Source organism: Capra hircus, chromosome 19 (genome assembly GCF_001704415.2).
Source record: "Capra hircus breed San Clemente chromosome 19, ASM170441v1, whole genome shotgun sequence".
In the NCBI taxonomy this organism is placed as follows: domain Eukaryota; kingdom Metazoa; phylum Chordata; class Mammalia; order Artiodactyla; family Bovidae; genus Capra; species Capra hircus.
The window spans coordinates 32463822-32484405 of record NC_030826.1 but is presented as its reverse complement, the minus strand read 5'-3'; positions in this window follow the sequence as shown (position 1 = coordinate 32484405).

Here is a 20584-nt window from a genome sequence, read left to right as displayed (position 1 = left end):
TGTTGGCTTTGGAGTTTTAGACTTCTTAGAGAAAAAGATTCCACTGAAGACTGGAAAGCAGTATTTTGTGGTCATTCTAGAAAAAAATTGCTCAATGGGTTTATTAAAGAGGTCACTGGTGGAAAATGATGAAAAATCTTCATACTCCTATTTAATGAAGTTTCTGAACAGGACAAATCAGTGCAGAAATAGAAATTCCTTCATCCAGTGAAATCCAGTTTAAAAATTCACTTGTCAGACTTTTCATTCAGCCCTCCAGTTGGAGCTGTTTGTAGGAAATCTGTTTTCCTATCACGGCTCTGGCACATGCAGATTAATAGTCTATAGTTGAACTAGACTGGAATCCTCTTTCCTATTTATATTTATGATGCTATTTTGAGCTCTAGTATTTACATTACTATTTTCAATATACTCTTATTCTTAACAAACCACTTTGGAGCTGTTGATTCTTTTCTGTGAACTGAGGATTTAAAACAGCAGAATGATAACAAAAAAAAATGACATATTTTTGAAAAAAAATTTAAAGAGAAAATAAAACTATGTTCTTAAATGAATTAGGTAGATGTCCTTGAACAGGATGGATATATATATATTCAGTAAAAGTTGACTTGTGGAAGTAGTATAAGCAACACTCAATACCCCTAGAGACAGATAATGTAGAAAACTTTCTGTCTTTATTTTCAGGAAATGAGAACGATCTGAAAAGTTCAAAGCTTGTGGTTCCTCAGAGAATATGATCCCCCCATTCTATCAGACAATGTCCTTCTCAATACCTCCAACCAACTTATGGGTTTTTTTTTTTTTTTGGCCTTTATTGCAAGAGATACCCCAATTATTTTAATTAATCCTCCTTTTAACATTCTAATTATCATGGTATGAAAAGAGGTTGGGAGGGACATTCTCTCCTCCTGCTATTTGGTTATATACACAGGTCTCACTAAACAACAGAGAAACATTTTCATTTGTATGCTTCCCTTTTTAATGGCATATTGAGTACACCAGTTCAGAGCCCAATATCCCAATGCAAAGTGTGGGTAATTAGAAGAGGGTTCTCAAGCTTGGGATCAAAGACAGGGGTCTCTCACTTCCTGGCTTTTACCCCAGAATTGAAATCTGGGACCACATTCTAAGATGGCAATGGAGAGAGAGAGTGGCACGGCCTCAAAAAATTCCTGAATCAGCTACTGACTTTCCCCTCCTCCGCCCCATGCTATTTTATTTATTTGTTTATTTGGCTGCTTTGGGTCTTAGTTGCAGCACATGGGATCTTTCGCTGGGACACATGGGCTCAGTAGTTGCAGTGTGTGGGCTTAGTTGCCCCCTAGGTATGTGGGATCTTAGTTCCCTGACCAGGTATTGAATCCATGACCTCTGCACTGGAAGGTCTGTTCTTAATCACTGGACCACCACAGGGAAGTCCCTCAGCTACTGTCTCTCACCCAGGAGTGAGGATAACTAGCTGGCCTTACATATAATCCCCTGAAAATACCACAGTGTGGGCCCATGAGCAGTGATCTGAACCCAGTGACCCCAGTGCCATGAATGAATTTCATGTTCGATGGGTCAGTGATCCCATTCTTACCTGGGGGAAGGACCCTGGGAAGTGGTAGAGAAAAGTCAGCCAGGTTCCCTTTAAAAGTTGTCTATAAGGAGGAGAGAGAAAGTCCATTCTTTTGTGAACCAAAGCATGAAAAAGTAGAGAAAGATGTTCCTTGTCTTAGGCACTAGTGTTTATTGGCTTCTGTGGTTTGAATATGTGTGTCACCCCGAAAGAAAAAAGGAAGGAACACAGAAACCCCAAGTCTCTTCCTTTGGGGGGAAGGGAGTTTAGGAGTGAAGCTCCAATTTTCTCCTCTCAAATTTTTCTTCCCTTTGAAAAATTGCTCATTAATTACCAAGCCCTCCAACACTGTTCTGTGTAGGGATGTGTTATGGGCTGAAGTGTGTTGTCTAAAATTCCCATGTTCAAGTCTTAACTCCAGGACCTCAGAATGAGATGTATAAAGAGACAGGATTCTTAAAGAGGTAAGTTACCACGAGGCTGTATAGGTGAGCCTTAATCAAGTATGACTAGGGTCCTTATAAGAGGAGGACACCCTAGATATTGACACACATAGAGGAGAGACCAGGTGAAGACACGGGAAGAAAGTGGCTGTCTTCTCTGGGGTACTTTGTTAGGGCCATCCTGGCAAATGATACACAATGGGTGGAAAGCGACTTCTTTTGATGTCTAAGAACACAGCTGAGAGCAAACATTTAAGGTAAGTTTCTGTAAAGTTTATTGTTGTCCAGTTGCCAAGTTGTGTCTGACTCTTTGTGACTCCATGGATTGCAGCATGTCAGACTCCTCTGTCCTCCACTATCTCCCAGAGTTTGCTCAAATTCATGTCCGTTGAGTTGGTGATGCCATCCAACCATCTCATCCTCTGTCACCCCCTTCTCCTCCTGCCCTCAATCTTTCCCATCATTAGGGTCTTTTCAGATAAGCCGGCTCTTTGCATCAGGTGGCCAAAGTATTGGAGCTTCAGCATCAGTCCTTTCAATGAACACTAAGGGTTGATTTCCTTTAGAATTGAGAGTCTTGATCTCCTTGCATCCAAGAGACTCTCAAGAGTCTTCTTCAGCATCACAATTAGAAAGCATCAGTTCTTTGGTGCTCAGCCTTTTTTAGGGTCCAACCCTCACATCCATACATGGCTACTGGAAAAAGCCTAGCTTTGACTATTCATAAAGTTTGCAACACAGCAAAAAGGAACCAGACTCACACACTAAGGTAAAACTAGGTCATCCGGCTTGTAAGAAATGGCTTGCTTTTTAAGCTCACTAATGGCTCATCCCATTCAGAAAAGAATTGATGCCTCCTGCATCCTAGGGTCCAGAGCTGGATCCCCACCCACACAGCCTGTCATTTTGTTCAGAAGTCATGTGGTCACACATGCTGAGAGCTGGGTTAGGTCTCAGACCACAAGTGGCCTGTGGCTGGAGTTTACGGTCAAGAAAAGAGCGGTAGAACCCAGCATCACAACCCCTGGGCTTGTCTGCAAGCCGGTGTGGACGTGCTGTGAATCTGTATGGCTGTGGCTTTTCCACATGTGCGCTGGGAGGGCCATGTAATGAACAAGGTGTCTCTAAGCATCTGATGAAAACTGTGTTCCCACACCCCTAGGAGGGCCTCAGAGCAGGGACGATGCTCTCCTTTCACTCGAGAGAAACCTTATAGGAACATTCTCTGGCAAAGGCGAGCCCCTCCAGTGTGCTCCAGGAAAATAGTTCTGAACACAAGAACTGCCAGGTCTGGATAAACATAGCTCAGTCCCTCAGATGTTTTGAACATGACTGGATGTTCATACCACACAGCCTTCCATCAGAGGCCTCCAAATAGTTCACATAAAATCCTGAGCCTGTTCCAGGCAGCGGCTCGTCAAGGGTTATCAGATCCACTGTTAGAGACCAAGTGCCATGAAGTGTTTATCCTTGGAGATAAAGTGAACCAGGAGAAAGTTGACGCTTGAGATGGCAGGAGAGTCCAATTCTAATGGACTTGGACGTTTCTTTATACTCAAAACTCCAATTTCCTCATGTTTAAAATGGAAATAATAAAATAATTCCCTGGTGGCTCAGACGGTTAAGAATTTGTCTGCAATTCGGGAGACCTGGGTTCTATCCCTGGGTTAGGAAGATCCCCTGGAGGAGGGCTTGTCAACCTGCTCCAGTATTCTTGCCTGGAGAATCCCTATGGCAGAGGAGCCTGGCAGGCTACAGTCTATGGGGTTGAAAAGAGTTGGATACGACTGAGCGACTAAGCGCAGTGATAATAATAGTGTGTCTTGGGACTTCTTGGTGGCCCAGGGATTAAGATTCCATGATCCCAGTGCATGAGGCACGGGTTCAATCCCTGGTTGGGTAACTAAGATCTTGCATGTTGGAAGGTGTGGCCAAAAAAAAAAAAAAAAAAGTGTGTCTTTATATACATGCTCTAGGTTTTTAGTCAGATTAAAAAGCAAAGAGGGTTCCTACTTTGTGGTGGGGAAGCTCTCAAAGTTCCTGCACACATTAGCCTTCAAGAAGAAACACAGAAATGATGAGAAAGGTGATAAATGCTGAAGTGATAAAGACCAAGAACACATTCATCACTGCCCCAGCATTCTTGAGACATCCTATGATTCTACTGTACCAAAGTCTATTTTCCTTAAACCCATATCGAAGTCCAAGCAACAGAAAGGATAGTTGATGAGCCATGAGGCTGGAAATTTTAAATGTTTGAAGTAACATAAAAAAATGAGTTGTACAGCAACTCAAAGCAATATTTAACAGTCAAAGCGTGGTGCATATACACAGGGGATCCCCACCTTCATGTGCAGATTTCTAGCGAAACACAGAGGTTTGGAGATTTGTATGTTTTTTCAACAACCCCTTCATTCATACATGCACCAAATATTAATAAAGTGCCTATGTTATGCCAGGGACTGAAATTAGCCATAGGAATGGAAGAGTGGTAAGACAAGTCTCAGCCTTCCAAGACTAGAGCCTAGAAGGAGAACATCAATAAGGAAATTAAAAAAAGAAAGAAATGCGATAAAGTGTAATTAGATTCTCAACAGCTGGACTTGGTATTCATGGTGTCAGCAGTATCTGAGCAAGGACACAGGCCTGTGCCTTCCAGTGATTTTTTTAATGATTATTTTTTCCCTTTCCTTTTATTATTTAAATTGTGAAAGTGTGATAACACCTTTACAGCAGACTTGGAAAATACAGAACAAAGTTATATATAGTTCCACTATGTATTACAATTATTTTCTAAGTAGATAACTTAAGATTTTTGGTTGGAGTTCAATATCAAATGCTCAAAAATTAGTAGAATGAATATACAGAAAAAGATATACTAGACTCGAACAGCACCATAAGCCAATTCAAAATAATTAAGATTTATGCAATTTTCATACAACAGTAAGATACTAATCGTATTCAAGTTCCCATAGACTATAAACTAGGAGATGTTGGAACATACCCAAGGATATAAAACAAGGTGCAAAAATTTCATGGTCTAAAGGTATTGAAATCATACAGAGTCTGTTCTCTTATCACTGTGAAGCTAAGTTTAATGACTTTTTAAAGACAAGTTTTAAATTTACAGGAAAATTGAGAAAAAGGTACAGGAATTTCCCATATAGCTCCTACCCACTTCCCCACATACACAGCCTCCCCATTATCAATGTCCCCCACCAGATGATATGTTTATTACAGTTGATGAATCTGCAAGAACTCATCATAGTCGTCCAAAGTCCACAGTTTACTTTAGCATTCATTTGGTGTTGTACATTGTGTGGGTTTGGACAAAGGTATGATGACATGTACCCATGATTACGATACCATACAGAATATTTTCACTGCCCTAGAAACCTTCTGTACTTTGTTTATTCATTCCTAGTGTCCATGTTAGTCACTCAATCTGAGTGACTCTTTGGGGCCCTGTGGACTGTAGCCTGCCAAGCTCCTCTCTCCATGGAATTCTCCAAGTAAGAATACTGGAGTGGGTAGCCATTCCTTTCTCTAGGGGATTTTCCTGACCTAGGGGTTGAACCTGGGTCTCTTGCATTGCAAGCAGATTCTTTACTGTCTGAGTCACATGGGAAGCCCTAACTGCTATTAACTATTCATTCCTAACCGCTCCCCAAAGTACTGACAGCTGATCTTTTGACTGTCTCCAAGGTTTTGCCTTTCATAGAAAGTCGTGGAGTCAGAGTCATACAGTAGACAGACTTTTCAGATTGGCTTCTTTTACTTAATCATGCGCATTTAAGTTTGCTGTGCTTAGTTGCTCAGTCATGTCCAACTCTTTGCAACCCCATGGACTGTAGCCCACCAGGCTCCTCTGTCCATGGGGATTCTCCAAGCAAGAATACTAGAGTGGGTTGTCATGCTCTCTTCCAAGGGATCTTCCTGACCTGAGAATCGAACAGGGGTCTCCTGCATTGCAGGTGGATTCTTTACCAACTGAGCTACCCTCCTCCATGTCATTTCAAGGTTGGATAGCTCATTGTGTGTGTTCAATAATATTCCATTGTCTGGATGTACTAGTTTATTTATACATACAATGACTTTAATTTTGCTTGGGTGCAGTGTGACCTGGGTGGCTGAGGGCACAGTGTGAAATGTATGGGCAGGAACAAGTCACCAAACTAATGAGGAGACCAGCTGACTTTCCACCACCAGTTGACACTTTGTTGGAGGGAGGAGTGTGGTGGTGACTGGCATAGTTACCTTCACAGTGTGACTGATAAGAATCTATCTCAGTGTAGTGAGAAACAACCTTAAGAAAAATCCAGTTTCTAGCGGCGATAATGGAGAAGAGAAGAAATGAAAGACCTCTAAGGACATGACTGTTCACAGTAACCATTGATACTGATGGACTGTAGGTTGCCCTCTGTGTGCTTGGGTCTTTGGTAGCATACTTCTTCTAAAGAGCATTCAATTCCAAATGGGAAGCAACTATTTTTGTGAACACTTACTGGCATTTTGGGGTTTCCCTGGTGGCTTGAAGGTAAAGAATCTGCCAGCAATGCAAGAGATGTGGGTTTGATCGTTGGGTTAGGAAGATTCCCTGGAGAAGGAAATGGCTACCCACACTCCAGTATTCCTGCCTGGAGAATTCCATGGACAGAGGAGCCTGGTGGGCATTTTGGTGCTCGTTAACTAAAATAGGTTCTTTCCCATGCTCAGAATGTATTCCTCATGAATAGAAAGGCTCTATTCTATATGAAATGTGTGATGGTAGACAGAAAGTGTTAGAAGCTTCTTGAAGGGAGTGACTTGGAGCAGATTCTTGGAAGATAAGTCATGCACTGACCACGTGACTAAGATCAAAAGTTCAGAAAGACCCTTGCCTGTTCGGAAAATACTGGGCAAAAACCAAACAAAGGGGCTTCTGTTTCTGGCCAAGGAGGGTGGTAGGGATTTACCCTCTGACCAGAAACAACCCAAAGTGATCATGGCAAGAAAAGTTCATAAGCTGGTTGTTTGTCCTTGAAATATCTTCCCGCATAGAATCAGTTTTAAGTGACAGTTTCATTCCTGGCTGATGCACAAAAGCCTGTTTCCTCCACATGAGGGAATTTCAACTATATTCTCTGTTAAGTAGGTTTTATAGCCTGGTTTGAAGACACAGTCTCCCCATGTTATACATTGTTTTCCTGAAGGAGATGTTGGGGGACCAGAAGAGCAAGGAAACAATGGTCATTTAAACAGTCCTTTCACCTGCTTCCAGGTGTCTACTGAAATGGAAATGGAGAGGTTCGAGGACAGGTCTGGCCTCTGGGAACAGCTGGGCATTGTTTGGTCAGTGGATAAAGGTCTTTTCTAAGCACTTGAGGCTTCTTCCTCCCTGGAGAGGGCTGTCCAAAGCTCTTGGCTGCCCTGAAGGGGGAACTGGGGAATTACTATGGACCCAGAGACTTTCCAGCTTGATACAGTTCCTTCTAACCCAGGTATGGAATGAGAAGATAAGAGCAAATAAATGTGTCTGGGTGGTCATAGGGTCTGTGGATATTTAGCAAACAGAGAACATATAAGTAAAAAAAGACACAAATAAAAAGACATCTCCAAGGCAACAGAGAGGAGTGCTATTTGCGGGGATGTTGGCAGGGGGGACCATTGCAACACAGGGGATACATTCCTAACCGGTCCTTTCAGGGCATTTGGGAACTTTCCAAGAAGTAATAGACTGAGAACTGGAGGACCAGCATAAGTCAGAGTGGAGACGGAGGCTGAGAGAATTCCAGGCAGGGAGAAGGGGCAGGGCAGGGGTCAGAAGGCAGGACAGAACACGCCTGGTAGAGACACTACAAACTGCAGCCCACCTGTCACCGAGTTCAGACGGTGCTGGGGAATATTTCAAAGCACCACCACAGCATGTTTTGTTACAGGAGAAAAGGGTTTAAGTCAGCTAATAAATGGGCTTCCCTGGTGGCTCAGTGGTGAAGAATCCACCTGCTAACACAGGAGACGTGGGTTAGATCCTCAGGTCAGGAAGCTCCCCTGGAGAAGGAAATGGCCACCCACCCTGCTATTCTTACCTGGAGATGCCAGTGGACAGAGGAACCCAGCGGGCTACAGTCCATGGGATCGCAAATACTCAGAATTAGTGGCTAAATAACAACAATAAGCAGGCTATAACCAGGTTTCTGTTTTGTTCTGTTTTGATGTTTTTTTGTTGCAGGACTTCTCAGAACTGTTGAAATTCTTCTAGATGCTCATATCCATCAATAAATCCTCTAGTGGACTTTTCTCTCAAGAAATCATCAGCGTGTCCCACAGAGGCCTTGGTGGGCAGTGCCACCTCACTAGAGACACTCAGCTGAAGCTTTGGGACAAAGCCAGGATGAGAACATGGTCTCTGGAGTTAGAAAGATCCAGGCTCTTTGACTTCAATTCTATGAGCAAAATGTTCAATTTTTCTAGCTTTGCTTCCCTCACTGAAATTCAGAATAATAGCTGGAATGATAGTTTTATTTTATTTTAGTTTTGTTTTGGAATAATAGTTCCAAAAATAATAGTTGTCAACAGTGGTTGCCCTTGGGGACTGGGAATTGACTGGAAAGTGGCTTGATGGAATTTTCTGGGTTGACAATAATGTGCTGTATTACTCAGGTGGAGACAGTCATCAAATTCCATCAGTGGTGCCCTTGAGATATGCACATTTTACTATACGTAAATCTTACCTTAAAAATGTTAAGCATGTATTGCACTTTATTTAGTGGTTTTCATGTCATATTACTTAAGAGTGAATAACCTGACATCTGCAACTAACTTTTAAATGAATAAAAAGTAAAATGGGTTGATAGAGGGATACATATATGATAGAGCAAATGCTGTTAAAAGGTAGCAATTATAGATTCTAAGTGGTAGGAATTTGGGTGTTCATTGGACCAGTCTTTCAACTTTTTTGTATTTTTTTTCATAATAAAATGTTGGGGAAAAGTAATGATTACTATTTCTCAGGTCAATTTCAGTACAGTGAGTCCCCTACACATGAATGAGTTCCCATCCATGAGCATGTTTCAAAGTCCAATTTGTTCATAAGTCCAATAAAGTCAGCCTAGGTACCCAACTAACATGATTGGCTATATACTGATAGTTCAGTTCAGCTCAGTTTATCAGTTGTGTCTGACTCTTTGTGACCCCATGGACTGCAGCATGCCAGGCTTCCCTGTCCATCATTGATAGTACTGAACTGAAACAGGTTTATAATACTTTTCACATATGTTAAAGAATCCACCTGCAATGCAAGAGATATGGCTTTGATCCCTCGGTTGGGAAGATCCCCTGGAGAAGGGAATGGCAACCTACTCCAGTATTCTTGCCTGGAAAATTCCAAGGACAGAAGAGCCTGGTGGGCTACAGTTCATGGGATCACAAAGAACTGGACATGACTAACACACACTCCATAAAAAATAAAGAAAAAATATTTTAGATTTTATAGTACAATAATCTTATAGACATGAACTAACTCGTGATTGGACACGCAAACACGTTTGCGTCTTTGGAAGATGGCAACTTGGAGGTTCGTATGTAGGGGACTTACTGTGTTAGTACAATGTCCAGAACGTAACAAGTTGGTGATGATGGTTATTTTTAATGGTCATTAGATAGTGACAAAGTGCAGGCAGAGAGAGCATTTGGCTTTGGCAGTAATTCAGAGAAATTAAACCAGGGCCTAAAATAGAGTGGTTGCCATGAGAATGAAGGTGGTGGAAACAGTTTGGAGATGGAGCTGCTAACACTCGGGGATCCACGGGTAACTGGTGTTGAGAGGAGGCGCAGAGTCGGGGGTGATGCCGCAGCTTCCGGACTTGACAACAGATGGTTGGATGCTGGTACCTTTCAGAGGGGCCCATCCTCTCCGGATGAAGGAGAGCAGGCTCTAGAATGTCCTAGTCCCGAGGCGGTTTTGTAGTAAAGGAGCTGCAGCAGCCCTGACTGTTTGACAAGTCGGCTCCTCTTCTCATCTTCCCCACTTCCACAGAGAAATGCAAAACAGGTCAAGCTTTGTTTCCATCAGTAAGAGGAATATCTTAAGGCTGCAAGACTCTGCCTCGGGAAGGTGCTTCAAGGCACACTCTTTAAAGCACTTTGCAGATTTCTCTGGAAATGACAGCTTTATGGTCCTGGGGTCTGCAGGTTGTTAAGATAATAGTGGCTCAGTTGAGGGGGTGATGGCTCAGAATGTGGTAGAGTGTAGTTTCTGCAGCCCCGAGACCCTCCCCCAGCACTGTTGGACCAGTGCTCTGTGCAGGGCCAGCCTCAAGAGTAATGTTGCCATCAAGGCTGTAGCTCAGGGACTTCCCTGGAGGTCCGGCGGTTAAGAATCTGCCTTGCAATGCAGGGGACATGGTCCAGGAACTAAGATCCCATATGCCACTGAGCATCTAAGCCCAGGCACCACAACTACTGAAGCCTGCACCTTAGAGCCTGCGCTCTGCCCAGGAGAAGCCACTGCAATGAGGAGCCGTGCACAGCAAGGAAGACCTGATACAGCCAAAAGTAAATAAATAAATACTTAAAAAATAGACCGTGGCTTAGAGATGGTGGTGATAGAGCAATGCTTCCTGGTATAACCATCTTCTCTGGCCAAAGAGATGCTGAATGCTGAGAGTTATTCTGTTCATTATTCAGTGCTCTTCCCAAGTAAGGGTGCTGTTTTTCATAAAAATGTGCCTGTTACTTGATTTTCCATAGGCCTTGCATTGAGAGTTGAAGACTTGTATCAAAGGGAAGGTGTTAATAGTCAGGCTTACGCCACAGATGAGAGCTCACGGTTCCAGGCAGGGGGCTGTACAAGTTGTGGGGTTGGCCTCAGCTGTTTCCATGGTGATGCTGCTGGAAGCTTTGTGAGCACACAGCTCACCAACTGGAACAGGGCTGCCATGAGGAAGTACACGTTGAGAGTGAGACTCCAGAAGCTTTTAGAGCGATTTTACATGGCATGACACCCAGTGTGTGACCAGGGGACATGTCCCTCTGGCATATCTATGGGATCCTACAGAACCTTGGAGTCTTCTCAGTCCCTTTCTCTATCATTCTCATTCCACAGAGATGCAGCTGAGCCAGTGATGAGAGCCTGTTTTCTAGGCTCCAAAGAACCAGGAATGTGAGGAAGTCTATCCATGACCACGGGTGGGGCTGGAGTGAGGGGGTTGCAATTACCTCTGCTGGTGGAGTCCTGCTTCTGATTATAACCTGTTTGACATGAAATCCCAACTCTATGATTCTTCATGTATCAGCTTTAGCTGCATAAGAAATCATCCCCAGACTTTTATTTCTCTGGCTGAACTGTATGGCATGTGGGATCCTAGTTCCCCTACCAGATATTGAACCTCTGTCCCCTACATTGGAAACTCAGAATCTTCACCAATGGACTGCCAGGGAAGTCCCCATTTCTAAACTCAGTGGCTTAAAATGACAATTTATTAATTGTCAAGATTCTGAGAGCTGGCTGGGCTTCATTTGGCATCCCTTCTGATCTGGGCCCGAATCCACTGTTCCGTCCAGGGTGGCTCGTGGGTCTGGGGTCTTTGCTGAGTTGGGTGGGATGGTTGAGATCGTGCTTCATGAGGTCTCCCCATACCCAGCAGGCTTCCCTGGGCTTGTTGTGATGATGGGGGAACAGTCCCCAGCAATAGGGGATTAACCCTCAATGGGCAAGTGCTCTTCAAGCCTCCTAACATCCCATTGGCTAAAGCAGGTCAGCTCTGGATTCAAACGGTGCAGAAACAGACTGTACCTCCTCACAGAGGGAACAGAAAAGCTACATTGTAAGGAGGCGAGCATACAGGGACCAGAAGCTTTCCTGCCTACTTTTGCATTTAATGGTTTGACGAGACCCTGTGACAATGTTCACCCCTGGCTTATAGTAGCTGCTCACTAAAGAGTTAGTAAATGAATAAGATTTTAAGACTTTAGTTTTCCTTCTTTTCACATAGTTGAGGTTAAGATGCTCAAAATACACTGCTCCCAGAGGCTGGTTCTGACTGTGGATGCCAAAAATGCTCAGTCATCTGTTTACCCTGTCATCATGGAAGAAGCCAGTAAAGTCCAGTGACCTTAGTTAGAGGAACTGTATAGCTTTTGTTTCCTTTATAGAAGCACTGGCATAGACTGGGAACTTAGTCTTCATCCATTGTGTGGTTGTTAAAACAACGCCAACTGGTTTCAGCTCCACCCAGGTATTCACACATAACATTGTGTACAAGGAGTAGGGGGTAAGAACCAGCTGCTAAAATTATTGGGTGAAAAATGGCTCTATCAGGCATATCTCTGGAGAAAACTCTAGTTTGAAAAGATACATGCACCCCAAAGTTCATAGCAGCACTATTCACAACATCCAAGACACGGAAGCAACCTGTGTCCATTGACAGAGAAATGGGTAATAAAGATGTCATATATATATATCATATATATACAATGAAATATTACTCAACCGCTAAAAAGAATGAAATAATGCCATTTGTGGCAATATGGATGGACCTAGATATCATCACACTGAGTGAAGTAAGTCAGAAAGACAAATATCATGTGATACTGCTTATATATGAATCTAAAAATAAAGATACAAGTGAACTTATTTATAGCACAGAAATACACTCACAGATATAGAAAAGAAAACAAAGTTATGGTTACTGATGGGAAATAGCAGGGAGAAAGGATAAATTAGGAGTGTGGGATTAACAGATACACTACTATTTATAAAATAAATAATCAACAAGGACCTAGTGTATAGCACAGGGAACTCTACTCAATATTTCGTAACAATATATAAAGGAAAAGAATCTGAAAAAGAATATACGTGAACATGCATAGGTGGCTCAGATGGTAAAGTGTCTGCCTACAATGTGGGAGACCTGGGTTCGATCCCTGGGTTGGGAAGATCTCCTGGAGAAGGAAATGGCAACCCACTCCAGTACTCTTGCCTGGAAAATCCTATGGAAAGAGGAGCCTGGTAGGCTACCATCCATGGGGTCACAAAGAGTTGGACACAGCTAGCTGAGTGATTTCACTCACTGACTTCGCTCACACATGCATAACTGAATTCCTTTGCCATACACGTGAAACTAATACAACATTGTAAATCAACTATAATTCAATTTTTTTAAAAAAAGAAAAAGAGGACAGAAAAACTTGAACTTACAGAAAAGGTCTTATTGCCTTTTCTAATAAACCTCACATTCTCAGGAAAAAGAAAAGTGGCTCCACCAGTCACCTGGGTGGACACATACCCACTGGTGCACTGTCTGAGTGTGGGGCTCTGGTGCCACTGGGCTTATGCACAGGCTGGTGGACCAGGTTGCTATTTTCTCTAGCTCCGTAGCCACGGGGTCCATGTATCCAGCCCCTCAGTGGTCATCTTCCTCAGTTTGCTGGAGTGGAGCTTCTTTCTCAGAAGGTCTTCCAGTTGGGGGCCCATCCCTGACAACCCTCGCCAACCACTCTCACCCTGGATTCTCTGGAAGACCCTCTTTGGAGGGGGTTATTTGAGGAAACTGGGGTGATCTGAGTAACAATGTGATCAGGATGTTTTTGTTTCTCTGGAGGAGTTCCTGCCCTCCTCTGCAGCCTGCATCCCTGGGGCATTGCTGGGCTTCCGTGCACCGGCTCAATATTCCTCTACGTGTCACTGGTCTCTGTGTGTGGAGGTGTGTCAGGGGGTCCCGGAGCTGACCTAGGAGAAAAGACATGGCCACAAGAGTCTTCAACACACAGCAAGCTTCATCAGTGGATCTTGGACAGGGCTGCATGAGAGACAAGGTCAATTCATCACAGCTAGAGACCATACACAGAGACCACCATCCAGAAAGGGAGGAGGGAAAGAAGGACTCCTTGGGAGGGGGGCCAGGAGGGAGGGCTTGTGTGTGTCCAGTGATGCTGCCCAGTGGGACATCTCTGGGTCAGAGAACCGAAGGACCGTAGCAGTTTGCGAGGGTCTTACAACCACAGGCTCTTTCTCATCAATGGCTTGGAGTCATGGGGTGAGGTCTCATGGGGCTTGCAAAGCAGCCAAGTTCTAAGTGGCTAAAACTTTTAGGCTATTTTAAAATAAGTGAATGTGTAAGCATTGGAGTTAGAAGCCAGGGAGCTTTTAAGTAATGGGTCTCAGCCTGCAGTGAAGACGTAAACCACCCAGAGGCCACCTTCGGATCATTCCTATAACCCTGTAACTGGGGTCTGGGTGTTCTTCCAAAGTCCATGATGAGGCCACGCCCTGAGCTAAGACTCAGTGGTCCCCCTAAGAGGAGAATGACCACCTGACAGGGGAAAGCCTGAGTGGTCACTGGGAGCCACGTGTCCCTGATGGCCTCAGACCACATCCTCCCGATTCCTTACTGGGGATCACAGCCCCTGTGAACACTTCCTCTTCCCTGCCGGGGGTGGGGAGGCCTTGGCCGATGCCTCCTGCCTCCACACCTGCCTCTTCATTTCCTGAAATGCCTGGAGCCATCTCTTCTATTTGTCTCCATTGATTTAGGCTAGAATGTCAGGGCCCAGAAGGGTCATGAAGCCCAGTGTTTCCAGTGGTGAGTTCCAGGGAGTCTAATCCTTGGAGACAATCCGAGAACAAGCATTCAGTGCTCTGATACATCTAGAAAAGGCTTCATCACCTAGTCCCCTTCTAGGGTCTCCCAAGACACTGTTGTAGGTTCAAGGATCCAAGATGATAGTGGAGTGAGTATGTTGTGTGGGGCATCCTTTGGGGAGGTTCTGGAAAGGACCTCGCCGGGGAGGAAAATTCAAGAGTCCTGAGGTCTCCAAGGGTTGAGAAGCTTACAAGGTAGTGAAATTCAGATTTTAATGGTGTTTTGATTTCATTATGGTTGTACAGCATGAAGGATGGATGAGCTATGAGAGCGCTGAGGGAGAGAGAGCAAAAGAGGGACAGAGAGAGATTTGGAGACATAAGATAGTAAGACAAGGGGAGGGGCTTCCCTGATGGTCCAGAGGTTAAGGCTTCACCTTCCAAGGTAGGGGGTACAGGTTTGATCCCTGGTCGAGGAGCTAAGATCTCATATGCCCTGTGGCCAAAAATCCAAAACATAAAAAAAACAGAAACAATATTGTAATAAATTCAATAAAGACTTTTTTAAAAAGGTGCACATAAAGAAATCTTTTAAAAGAAAAAGACAATAAGACAAGGGAGTCATTTAATCCCCGTGGTTGAATGGACCACACTTTTCATCTGAACCATGTCTGACCTTGCTTTTGCTGAGGTTTATAACGATTCTCAGGCTTCCCAGGTGGTGCTAGTGGTAAAGAACCCGCCTGCCAATGTCCGAGATGTAATAGAAACAGCAGGTTTGGTTCCTGAGTGGGGAAGATCCCCTGGAGAAGGGCCTGGCAACCCACTCCAGTATCCTTGCCTGGAGAATCCCATGGATAGAGCGGCCTCATAGTTGTGGTGGGCTCAGTACTTGTGGATTTAGTTATTCCTTGCCATGTAGGATCTTCCTGGACCAGGGATCGAACCCATGTCCCTGGCACTGGCAGGCAGATTCTTAACCACTGGACCAACAGGGAAGTCCAACAGTTTCATTTTCATCACTGTGAAAACTGGGTTGAGTCTACAGAGGCATACTTGTGGGATGTAGTGGCTTATGGTCCAAGTTTATGTTTGGGGTGCATCACCTGCCAACTCTGTGCCCTTGGGCACTGTGGTAACCTCTAGGGGCTGAAGGGGTCACAGTGGCCCACCCCTTCTGGGATTGTTGTAGATATTAAAGTCGAGGTTTTAGCACAGCGTCTGGGGAGTGCCTGATCAGGTGCAGGGACTGCATTTTGTAATTCCCTCCCCAACCACACGATGTTGACTTTTCCTCATTTCAATAAATTATCTTCCTCAACATTATTTTTAATATCTTCACAGCATTTCGTCTTATGACTGTACCAACCTTTATCCCCTCTTGTTTGAGATATAGCACGTTCATTTTCCTTCATTATAAACGTGCTGCCACAAATAGCTGCTTTTTTTTTTCTTTTGCATATTCGTATTTCTAGAATTTCCTTTCTGGATCAAAACTGTAAGGTAATTGCCACACAAGGTCCAGGATTCATCACTGAAGTCCCCTGGAGAGGTATTTCCTAGTCTTAAACAATGAAGAGTAAAAATACTTGAAGCTTTGCCCAGTCTTGCCTTGAACCTCTCCAAAGGTTTTGACCTTGATCTGTGAACTTCCTAGGCTTTCGCTGAGGTTTCCCACTGGTTAAATGGTTCAGGGGGTCACGAGGAAGAAAACATCTGTTCTCAAGTTCAATTGAAGTGCAGCTCCTCCAGCTCAGAAGTGCTCATGGAACAAAAGGAAGCATCGTGGGGACAGTGAAGCAGCTTGGGGAACGCTCCCCCAGGTCCCTGGCTGAGATGCTTTGTGTGTTCCCCGTCGTTTTGTTTTGCTTTGCTGGTAATGAATGCTTCGCTGCCTGGTATGGTCCCACCTGCCTGAATCAAGCATTCCTTTGGCTTAGAGTGGACCTTCCTGTCCATCTCCCTCAAAAACAACCGGCCTCTGCCAGCCAGCCCAGGCTGCCTTCTTGGCCTTTCTTGCCTGGCCTGCAGGACTTGAAAAGTCCGTCCATGCCTCTCCAATCCCCTCATCTTAAGACTGTCATGTCCTCCATCCAAGGGAGCCTCTCTCCACCAGGAGAAGAAAAATGTTCCTTAGGAGTAAGAGTTTTTAGATAAGTTTCAGAGTTCTCAGTCCCAAGTGCAAATCCACATGGGACCCTCTTTCTTGGGTTGCTTCAGAATCCCCGCTCTCGTCTGCTCGTGAGATGCCAGAGAAGACCGCCTTGCCCCTCCACTTGCATCTATGGAATTCGGCCTTTCTCAGCAACAATGTGTTTGGGAACAAAGAGTTCTTTGTACTTCGTATTGTGCCAATGGCTCCACACGACCATGCTGTGCTTTCTCTCTCCCATAAGTGGAGCAGCTAATGATGCCATATATCCCATGATAAACTGTCAGTCTGTGTAACTGAGGGAATGGCCCTGTGCCAACGGGAGTTTGTGTGTCATAGGCTGCTTTTCACCTGTGTCTTCGTTGCTCACTGAGAATATCTTCTAGAGGCTTGGAGATGACATAACTTCAGACACGTCCAGCTACAGCAGAATCTGCACACGGAAGTCAACACCAGCTTCATTCCTCCTCTTCCCCCTCCCCTCCTCTTCTCTCTCTCCTCCCTCCCTCTCTTCCTTCATCCCCCTCTTCAGCTCACTCTCTTAATAACAAACTGCTCAGAGAGTCTAAATGGGTCTGGATGGGGCAGTAACCAGCCTTCCGAAGCCCTTTCAGACCAGCTGTGTCCGAGCCCCGCCAGAAACGCCCACACAGGCTGCTGGCTGTAAGGAAACAGGAAAGGCCACCCTGCTGGAGTAAACACTCCCCAGATATTGACTGAGTGCTTGGTGGGGCCGATGTGCCAACGACATTCATTCCCTGGACAAATGCCCGATTGAGACTCATCTCTGTTTTTCCTTTGGGGAATTCTGCATAATGGAAAAACATCACAGGTTTGGAAACCAGAGGAGCTGGTTGCAAGTCCTAGCAGGTACTCTCTGGTCCATGGAGGAAAGACCCTCAATTTTCCAAGCCTCGGTTTCCAGCTAGAAAATAGTCCTGATTCCCTTCAAATAAGATACTATACGAAATGGCATTTTGGCCACTCTAAGTGCAGAAGACAAGGGTTGCCTCTCACTTCCATGCATCTGCTCTGATTCTGCTCCCTGTAGAGAGCAGTGATGGTCTCATGGAATCAAACTACCAGCCGTGTGCTGGGTCCACCTTGTGCTGGCTGCACGGGTGAGTGACGCTGACAGCTCGGAGGCAGGGTGAGTCAGGGCCCTGGGAATGGGGGCCACACAGGTTGGGGCAATGGGTAGAGGTTGTAGGATGTTCTCTTACTTTTTTTTTTTTTTTTAATGAGAAAATAAACTGGGATGTATAAACAGATAAAACGTGTCAGTATCTTTGGTGGAAAAAGGGAATTAGATCACACGACATCTATGGAAGCACCATGAAGGTTTAGATGTACTGTGAATCCAGACAGCTATGTGTGTTTGTCGCTCAGTGGCGTCTGACTTCTTTATTTTTTTGTGACTGCATGGACTGTAGCCCACCAGGCTCCTCTGTCCATAAGATTCTCCATGGGAATCCTGGAGTGGGTTGTCATTCCCTTCTCCAGGGGATCTTCCCAACCTAGGGGTCACACCCAGGTCTCCTATGTTGCAGGCAGATTCTTTACTGTCTGAGCCACCAGGAAGGCCCCCAGACATCAATAAGAAGCTCCAAAGAGCAGTGGGTACCAAGAGTGGACTCTGCAGCCAGGTGCCCAGATTGAATCTGTCCTCTGCCATTTCCTCATGGGGCATCTTGAGAAAGTCACTCCATGTCTTACTGTGCCTTGATTTCCCCCACACCCCATCTTGCCCCAGTCTCCTTCCTCTGAATTCTTAGGCTCTGAAGCAGGAATCTCCAGGAATGCTGGCCTGAGTGGCAGCAGCCTCTGGAGTGCAGTCTTCAGAGTCAGATCCTGGGGGCATCCAGGAAGGCAGGGTGTCTGGGTGTGGGGGGGGTTTGCTGGGACACCATGCTCATTGGTCCCCATCACCACCATGTCAGCAGAGGACTGTGGGAAACTCTTCTCGCTCTCTGTCTCTGTCTCTCTCTCACACACACATACACACACATCAGGTATACATACAATGTATACCTTGCTATGCCTGCCCAGACTCTGACTACAGCTGTGTAACACTGCAGCCTGCACTGGGGCTTACCTCGATTTGGGGCCACCTGACACCATATGATGCAAAGAACTGACTCATTGGAAAAGACCCCGATGCTGGGAAAGATTGAAGGCAAGAGGAGAAGGGGCTAGAGAGGATGAGATGGTTGGATGGCATCATCGACGCTATGGACACGAGTTTGAGCAAACTCCGGGAGATGGTGAAGGACAGGGAAGGCTGGCGTGCTGCAGTCCACGGGATCACACAGAGGCAGACACGAATGAGCAACTGAATGGAACTGACGCCACGTGACGATCTGACTGGATGCTGGCACATCCCGGTGAATGTTAGAAATGACCTACAGCTGAGCCCCCTCCCAGACCACCGCGTCCATGTGTGGTTCTGGGTCTGGGCAAGGACGTTCCCAATCAAGGACTGATTCTGAGGAGCAGCCAAAGTTGAAATCCGAGATATGGCAACAGGCTAAATGGTTTCCCTGTGACTGGGGAGATGCTGCCTGGGGGCAGGACTCCCTCCTGCCTGTGGAGTCCAGCAGAACAGAACAGAAAGTGTCAGGGACCTCCCTGCATGCATGGGTGCTCCAGACGGGGGACCCTTCACAGAAGAGGGAGATAAACTGCCCGAATTTCAGGAAACTCATTCACTGAAACCAAGCCCCCTTGCCCGGAAGCTTCCACCTAGAGACCTTGGGAGAGATGCAGGACATTGTCTGTCTTTCTTTTTTAAAATTAATTTTTACTGGAGTACAGTTGTATTTCAATGTTGTGTCAGTTTCTGCTGTACAATAAAGTGAATCAACTATACGTATACATATATCCCCTCATTCTTGGCTTTCCTTCCCATTCAGGTCACCACAGGGCATTGAGGAGAATTCCCTGTGCTCTGCAGCAGGTTCTCATTAGTGATCGACCTTAAACACAGTGTCAATCTGTTATATGTGTCAATCCCAGTCTCCCAGTTCTCCCACCCCTTGGAGAATGTTTTCTGAAAGCTTGAAGGGGTCCAAGCGTCAAAGAGTCTGAGAAGCACCCTCCTTTCCTTTGCGTGGCTCTCCATAGCTTTTCCATCGTTCTTCCAACCTGTCCTGCCCGACATGTTAGAATGTTCTCAACAGAGGCTTATTTATTTGAATTATCTCCTGAAGGTCAACATTTAATCCTGACTCGATTAAAAGCCCATGGAAGACAGAGCTGTAGGAACCCTTTTCCAGGAGCTGTGTGTCAATGCCTGCCTGCGTGACAGGGCAGAGAGAGGTCTAGACAGTCATGGCAGGTGGCGGGGGCCCTTTGTGGCTGGGGGCTGGGATGGGGGTCCTGATTTGGTTCCCTGCTGAGATCCTGTGAAGGGATGACCTGTGCAATGTCTGAGTGCCTTAAAATGATGTTGTTGATAAAGGGTGAAACCTACCTGCACACACGTTATACACATAGTGCACTGCACTGGCCTCAAAGTCTGTTTGAGCTTTTGTATACGCTGAAAAGAAAAACCTGAACGAACCTTTTGGCCCACCCCATGTTTCATCTTCGAAGACTTCACTGGGGGTGGGGGGACACTGAGGACTGGGTGATCACTTTGCTCTGATACAGGCTGGCACTGGCGGTGAGAATGGCCTCGGCATCCCAGCTTTCGGGCACACCTGGAGCTCCTCTCCCTCCAGTCCAGGCTGCCCACGCTCCAAGGGCCTCTTGGGATCACTGTGTTCTGGTGAGGACACAAAGCTGGGTGCTGTCTCTTTAAACAGTAGAGGCTGAGACGCTCTCAGGCCACCATGACATATCCCAGCATTGGACCAGCCCCTGAA